General features: G+C 39.0%; 1 pseudogene; it reads right to left on the bottom strand.

Moving 5' to 3' along the window:
• Positions 1 to 7452: 7452 nt before the first annotated feature.
• On the bottom strand, positions 7453 to 8407 carry LOC144309971 (18S ribosomal RNA; annotated as a pseudogene).
• Between the last annotated feature and the right edge of the window lie 222 nt (positions 8408 to 8629).

Genomic DNA, 8629 nt, shown 5'->3' with positions numbered 1-8629 from the left:
ATTAGGAGGTGTCCTGCAGTAATATTGGCGGTTAATCGAACGGCTAGAGCTATGGGTTGAATGAATAGACTAATAGTTTCGATGATTACTAGTATTGGAATTAGGGGAAGAGGGGTGCCTTGGGGTAGAAAGTGTGCCAAGGATGCTTTGGTCTTATAGCGGAAACCGGTAATTACTGTCCCTGCTCATAGGGGGATTGCTATTCCGAGGTTTATAGAGAGTTGTGTCGTGGGCGTAAATGAGTGGGGTAGTAGTCCAAGTAGGTTAGTTGAACCAATGAATAGAATTAGTGATATAAGTATGAGAGCTCAGGTTCGTCCCTTTTGATTATGAATTGCTAGTATTTGTTTTGATGTTAATTGAATTAATCATTGCTGAATGGAGATTAACCGATTATTGATTAGGCGATTGGGTGCTGGGAATAAAATGGAAGGGAATATGACGATCAGTACTACAATAGGGAGACCTATTATTGAGGGGGCAGCGAAAGAGGCGAATAAATTTTCGTTCATTTGTTTTCTCAAGGATTATGTTGACTAGTGATTTTAGTAGACTTGGTTATTGGGTTTTCCGGGTAGTGGTGATTTGAAATTTTTAGTTGGAATAGAATGAAGAGGGTGAGAAATATTGAAAAGATTATAATAAATCAGGTGGATGTGTCTAGCTGTGGCATTTCATTAAGGGGAGGTTAAAACTCCCAGTCTTTAACTTAAAAGGTTAATGCTTTATAGCTTCTTAATGAGTAAGTCTAGTCTAGGTTATACTATTAAGGCAGATCAGGTTTCAAAATAAGATAGGGGGACTATTTCAAGAACAATGGGTATAAAGCTATGGTTAGATCCGCAGATTTCAGAGCACTGGCCATAATACAGTCCCGGTCGTATGGCTATAAGGGTGGTTTGGTTTAGTCGTCCTGGAATAGCGTCAGTTTTTAGACCTAGTGATGGAACAGCTCATGAATGCAAAACGTCTTCTGAAGAAATAAGTATTCGGATGGTTATTTCTATTGGGAGGACAACTCGGTTGTCTACTTCTAATAGTCGGAGTTCTCCTGGCTTTAATTCTTGTGTTGGGATTATGTAGGAGTCAAAGTTTAAGTCTTCATAATCAGTATATTCATAGCTTCAGTATCATTGGTGGCCTATTGTTTTCACGGTTAAAGAGGGGTTATTGATTTCGTCTATTATATAAAGGATTCGGAGGGAAGGTAGAGCGATTAGGATTAGGATAATGGCGGGTAGGATAGTTCATACTGTTTCTACTTCCTGTGCGTCTATTGTGCTTGTATGAGTTAATTTTGTAGTCAATATTAGGGAAATGATGTAGAGAACTAAAGAACTGATTAAGAATACAATTATTAGTGTATGGTCATGAAAATGAAGTAGCTCCTCTATAATAGGGGAGGTTGCGTCCTGTAATCCGAGTTGAAATGGGTACGCCATAGAGGTATATAGGGGTTTCACCTATAATTTAACCTTGACAAAGTTATGTAATATTTTACTAATACCTCCTGATTGAGAAAGACATAGTGGTTATGACATTGGCTTGAAACCAATTTTAGGGGGTTCGATTCCTTCCTTTCTTATTTTTGGATTACATATGTAGGTTCTTCGAACGTGTGATATGGAGGGGGACATCCATGTAGTCATTCAATATTAGTTGTAGTAAGTTCTACTATAGCAACTTCTCGTTTGGATGCAAAGGCCTCTCAGATTATAAAAATTATAAGCATCACCGCTGTAAGCGAGATAAACGATCCTATAGAGGAGACGGTATTTCAGGTGGTATATGCATCTGGATAGTCAGAGTACCGACGAGGTATTCCGGATAAACCTAGGAAATGCTGAGGGAAGAAAGTTATATTTACTCCCACAAATATAATTGTAAAGTGAATCTTTGCTCAAGTATCGTTAAGAGTATAACCTGAGAATAAGGGGAATCAGTGGGCAAATCCTCCCATAATGGCAAAAACTGCTCCCATTGAGAGCACATAGTGAAAATGAGCTACAACATAATACGTATCATGAAGAACGATGTCTAAGGACGAATTAGCTAGGACAATGCCTGTTAGCCCGCCTACTGTGAATAAGAAAATAAACCCTAAAGCTCATAGCATAGCTGGAGATCATTTAATATTGCCTCCGTGAAGTGTTGCCAGTCAACTAAATACTTTTACTCCTGTTGGAATAGCGATAATTATAGTGGCGGATGTGAAGTATGCTCGTGTGTCTACGTCTATTCCTACAGTAAACATATGGTGAGCTCATACGATAAAGCCTAAAAACCCAATAGATATTATTGCCCATACTATTCCTATATAGCCGAAAGGCTCTTTTTTCCCTGAGTAGTAAGTGACAATGTGAGAAATTATTCCGAACCCTGGCAGGATAAGAATGTAAACTTCAGGATGTCCGAAGAATCAGAATAAGTGTTGATATAGGATAGGGTCTCCTCCTCCAGCGGGATCGAAAAATGTCGTATTAAGATTACGGTCTGTTAAAAGTATTGTAATTCCAGCAGCCAGTACAGGCAGGGATAGTAGGAGTAGAACTGCTGTAATTAGTACTGATCATACAAATAGGGGGGTTTGATACTGGGATATTGCAGGGGGTTTTATGTTGATAATAGTAGTAATGAAATTAATTGCCCCTAAAATAGAAGAGACTCCGGCTAAATGTAAGGAGAAAATTGTAAGATCAACGGATGCTCCTGCATGGGCCAGATTGCCAGCCAGTGGGGGGTAAACGGTCCACCCCGTTCCTGCACCTGCTTCTACCATAGAAGATGCTAATAGTAGAAGAAAAGATGGAGGAAGAAGTCAGAAGCTCATGTTATTTATTCGGGGGAATGCCATGTCCGGAGCACCAATTATTAATGGCACTAGTCAGTTTCCAAAGCCCCCAATTATAATGGGCATGACTATGAAGAAGATTATTACGAAAGCATGGGCGGTTACGACGACGTTATAAATTTGATCGTCGCCTAGTAAAGTACCGGGCTGACCTAGTTCGGCTCGGATGAGGAGGCTCAAGGCAGTGCCTACTATGCCGGCTCATGCTCCAAATAGTAAGTATAAAGTACCAATATCTTTGTGATTAGTAGAGAACAGTCATCGGTTAATGAACATAGGTAAAATGGCTGATAAAAGCATTAGACTGTAAATCTAAAAATAGAGGTTTAAGTCCTCTTTTTGCCAAGCTCTGTGGTGAATTTTCATATTGAATTGCAAATTCAAAGAAGCAGCCTAGACGCCGCCGGGGCTTCTCCCGCCTTTTTTTTCTACGCGGCGGGAGAAGGTAGATTGAAGCCAGTTACTAGGGTATTTAGCTGTTAACTAAAATTTCGTGAGGTAGAAGCTCACCAATCTAGGGAGGGCTTAGCTTAATTAAAGTGTTTGATTTGCATTCAATTGATGTAAGATAGATTCTTGCAGCCCTTAGAGGTGATTTGGTCAGGGGTTAAGTGTATAGCACTTGCTTAGAGCTTTGAAGGCTCTTGGTCTGGTCTAACCTAAACTCCTAGTCCAAGACTGATAATATAGGTGTTAGCGGGAGTAGTATAGTTGAGATAATGATTAAGGGGGGTAGTAGGGTTGCCTTTTTTGTGTACTCGAATTGTCATTTTATTTTTATGTTATTTGTGGACGGGAATATGGTAAGTGCGGTGCTATATGTGAGTCGCAGGTAGAAATATAAGTTAAGTAGAGCGGTGATGGCTATTAGTGTTGGAATAATAATTATGTTATTTTTTGTTAATTCTTGAATAATTATTCATTTAGGGATGAAGCCAGATAATGGGGGTAGTCCTCCTAGGGATAATATTAAGATTAAGATTATGGAGGTGATTAGGGGAAATTTATTTCATATGTGGGATAAGGATAAGGTTGTGGTGGATGAGTTTAATATGAATAGTATGAAGGTAGATAGTGTTATTAGAATATATAAAGTTAAGTTTAGGATTATTATTGTAGGGTTGTAAATAATGATAGCGGCTATTCAGCCTATGTGGGCAATGGAGGAGTATGCTATGATTTTTCGTAGTTGAGTTTGATTTAGTCCGCCTCAGCCTCCTACTAGAACGGATGCGAGGGCTATTAGTATAAGAAGGTTGGTGTTAATTGATGGGGAGATTTGATATAGGATGGATATAGGTGCGATTTTTTGTCATGTTAGTAGGATTATTCCTGATATAAGTGTTACTCCTTGTGCTACTTCGGGAACTCAGAAGTGGAATGGAGATAGGCCTAGTTTTATTGTTAGGGCGGTGGTTATTATGATGGATGCGATGGGGTTTGAGATTTTTGAGATTACTCATTGGCCGGAGTAAAGAAGGTTAATGGTGACTCCTATTATTAGTAATATTGAGGCAGTAGCTTGTGTAAGAAAATATTTTGTAGAGGCTTCTATGGCTCGTGGATTATACTTTTTTATGAGGATAGGGATGATGGCTAGCATGTTTATTTCGAATCCAATTCAGATCAGTAATCAGTGCGAGCTTAGTATGACGATTATGGTCCCTGCCATGATAGTTGCTATAATAATAGTGAGAATAGGGGGTTTTATTAGTACGGGAAGGGTATAAACCAACATTTTCGGGGTAGGGCCCGATAGCTTAATTTAGCTGACCTTACTGTAGAATATAGTGTAAGTTTGGTAGCACGAAGATCTTTGAATTCTTAAGATTAGGTTCGAAGCCTATTATTCTAGAAATAAGAGGATTTAAACCTCTATTATTTACTCTATCAAAGTAACTCTTTTATCAGACATATTTCTTATGTTTGGGGTGGGATACTCGCGGTAATAATGGGTAAGGCAACATGTCATATGCATAGGGCTAAAGTTAGGGGTAGAAAATTTTTTCACAATAAGTGTATTAATTGATCATAGCGGAATCGAGGGTATGATGCTCGAATTCATAGGAAGCAGATAGTTAGTAAGAGGGTTTTTATAGTGAAGTTAATAGAGTAGAGTTCTGGTATAAATGGGTTGTGGAATGCACCGAAGAATAGAATTGTTGTGAGGATATTTATTATAATGATATTTGCGTACTCTGCTAGAAAGAATAGGGCAAAAGGACCCGCTGCATACTCTACGTTAAATCCAGAAACTAGTTCGGATTCTCCTTCAGTTAAGTCGAAGGGGGCTCGGTTAGTTTCTGCTAGAGTAGAAATGAATCATATCATGGCTAGGGGCCAGGCCGGAAAGATTAGTCATATATGTTCTTGGGTGATAATTAGTGTGGATAGTGTAAATGACCCGTTTATTAGGAGGACTGATAGGAGAATGATTGCTAGTGTTACTTCATATGAGATTGTTTGAGCTACTGCTCGGAGGGCTCCGATTAGAGCGTATTTGGAGTTTGAGGCTCATCCTGACCAAAGGATGGAGTATACGGCGAGACTTGATATTGCTAGTATGAATAGGACTCCTAAGTTTATATTAATGAGTGGGTAGGGCATTGGGAGAGGGATTCATATAGTTAGGGCTAGTGATAGAGCTAGAATGGGGGCTAGAATGAATATTGATATGGAGGATGTAAGTGGTCGTAGAGGTTCTTTTGTGAAGAGTTTTACTGCATCTGCGATTGGTTGAAGGAGGCCGTAGGGGCCTACGATATTAGGCCCTTTTCGAAGTTGTATGTAGCCTAAGACTTTTCGTTCAACGAGGGTGAGGAAGGCTACGGCAAGAAGGATTGGGATGATAAGAGAGATAATGTTGATAAAGAACATTTTGTTAGGGAGAGGAATTGAACCTCTGATAATAAAGGTTTAAGTTTTACGCAGTTACCGGGCTCTGCCACCCTAACAAAGCCCCTTTTCTCGGGCTTATGAGGAGATAAACTGGTTAGATTGAGTTGACTTCATCTATTAGTTTTAAGGCGCCTTTGTGAGGTAGGCCTTACATCCCTTGTCCTTTCGTACTGGGGGAGGTTATATAATAGATAGAAACCGACCTGGATTACTCCGGTCTGAACTCAGATCACGTAGGACTTTAATCGTTGAACAAACGAACCCTTAATAGCTGCTGCACCATTAGGATGTCCTGATCCAACATCGAGGTCGTAAACCCTATTGTCGATATGGACTCTTGAATAGGATTGCGCTGTTATCCCTAGGGTAACTTGTTCCGTTGATCAAAAATTATTGGATCAATAAGTGATGTTATATTTTGACTTGTGGGTCTAAATTTTAATCACTCGGGAGTTTTTTTATATTCCGAGGTCACCCCAACCTAAATTGCTAACCCACAATAATGGTGTAATGTTATGCCTTGTAGGTATTTAGTATCCATAAGTTTGGGTTAGTTAATTAAAGCTCCATAGGGTCTTCTCGTCTTATTGTGGCATTCCCGCCTCTTCACGGGAAGGTCAATTTCACTGATTGGGAATAAGAGACAGTTAAACCCTCGTGTGGCCATTCATACAAGTCCTTATTTAGAGAACAAATGATTATGCTACCTTTGCACGGTCAGGATACCGCGGCCGTTAAACAAGTGTCACTGGGCAGGCAGTGCCTCCAATACTAGAAATGCTGGAGGTGATGTTTTTGGTAAACAGGCGGGGTTTGTGTTTGCCGAGTTCCTTTTACTCCTTTTAATCTTTCCTTAAATGCATGCCTGTGTTGGGTTAACAATAGGGTAGATAAGTATTTCATTTTTGGGTTGATATTATCAGATTGTTAACTATCAGTGGTCTATCCGTTTCTGATATAAGCTTATGCGGGGAGAAAATAGTTCTTGTTACTCATACTAGCATTGTTGCTTCTATATTTAAATAGAATGGCCCAGGAGGTATAATTAGGAGTTGATGTAATATGATTGGGATTAAGTTATATTGTTTGTTGAGCTGGAACGCTTTCTCAATTGGTGGCTGCTTTTAAGCCAACTATGGTGATGTTAGTATATACTCTCTAATAAAGGTTGTATCCTGATTCTAAGAAGCTGTACCTTCTTAGACTATATTTTAAATTTACATTAAAATTTTGTTTTTTTTTAGGTAAATTTAAAGTTGAACTAAAATTCTGTTTGTGGGCAACCAGCTATCACCAGGCTCGTTAGGCTTTTCACCTCTACCCACAAATCTTCTCACTATTTTGCTACATAGATGAGTTGATCCTTTTAGATTGTTTATGGGTAGCTCGTCTGGTTTCGGGGAGCTTAGCTTAAGTTCTCTTTGTTAAGTCGTTTCTGGCTAGTTCATTATGCAAAAGGTAAAAGGGGTAATCTTTGCTGTTTAATACTGTTAAGATGTCTTTCATCATTCCCTTACGGTACTATCTCTATCGCTCCAATTAAAATTTCTATCTCCTATACTTTTATTATTTAACTAAATGTTTTACTTTATATGTCTGTGATACTTAAGTTTGGGGTTAGTTGGGCTAGCTTTTGTTCAAAGTGGTCATAAGTAATGAAATCTTCTGGGTGTAGGCCAGACGCTTTAGTTAAGCTACACTTTGATTAATCCAAGCACACCTTCCGGTATGCTTACCTTGTTACGACTTGTCTCCTCTTGTGTCTTAGTTAAGTTAATATGGTTATGGTTGTGTCTTATTACTTGAGGAGGGTGACGGGCGGTGTGTGCGTGCTTCATGGCCCTATTCAATTAAGCTCTCTATTCTTAATTTACTACTAAATCCTCCTTCAGTTTTTAATTTCATAAAAACGTTCGTGGAATGTTCTTGGGTAGAAAATGTAGCCCATTTCTTCCCACCCCATAAGTTACACCTTGACCTAACTTTTTTATGTAAAATGATTGTGCTTACTATTCTACCTTTTGAGGGTTTGCTGAAGATGGCGGTATATAGACTGAATTAGCAAAGGGTGGTGAGGTTTATCGGGGTTTATCGATTATAGAACAGGCTCCTCTAGAGGGATATAAAGCACCGCCAAGTCCTTTGAGTTTTAAGCTATTGCTAGTAGTCCTCTGGCGAATTATTTTGTTGTAAAATTATCTATGTTTAGGGCTAAGCATAGTGGGGTATCTAATCCCAGTTTGGGTCTTAGCTATCGTGTAGTCAGATTATTATAAAGTCACTTTCGTGGTCTATTTTATGGTAACTGTAGCTTTTTACGGCTTAGTTAAGTTTTAACTTTAGTGCAAAGGTATCTTAAACACGCTTTACGCCGTGGGCCTATTAGTTTGGGTTAATCGTATGACCGCGGTGGCTGGCACGAAATTTACCAACCCTTTTTAGTATGGCTTAGTCAAACTTTCGTTTATGGCTTAATTTTTATCACTGCTGTATCCCGTGGGGGTGTGGCTTAGCAAGGTGTTATGAGCTACTTAAGAGTGTGCTTGATACCTGCTCCTTTAGATCACTGCTGATTTTAAGGGCATTCTCACTGGGGCGTGGAGACTTGCATGTGTAAGTCTACTAAGAACTAATAGGAAGGCTAGGACCAAACCTTTGTGTTTATGGAGTCGTGCGACTCATCTTGGCATTTTCAGTGCCTTGCTTTATTAATTAAGCTACATTAACTTATACTGAAATTGTAGTGTGTATAATAAATAAAATACATAGTAAATATGAGAGGAAAAAAAAAGGGGATGCTATCTATAGATAGACCACGAGATCGAATGCGTGTAAGACTGTTGTGTTAAGTTAACTAGAGTAGCAATACATTTGTATACA

The sequence above is a fragment of the Canis aureus genome, unplaced genomic scaffold (genome assembly GCF_053574225.1).
Source record: "Canis aureus isolate CA01 unplaced genomic scaffold, VMU_Caureus_v.1.0 ptg000299l_RagTag, whole genome shotgun sequence".
NCBI classification, from domain to species: Eukaryota; Metazoa; Chordata; class Mammalia; order Carnivora; family Canidae; genus Canis; species Canis aureus.
Note: the sequence above shows the minus strand (reverse complement) of the source record. Positions and strands in the feature narration are given on the sequence as shown.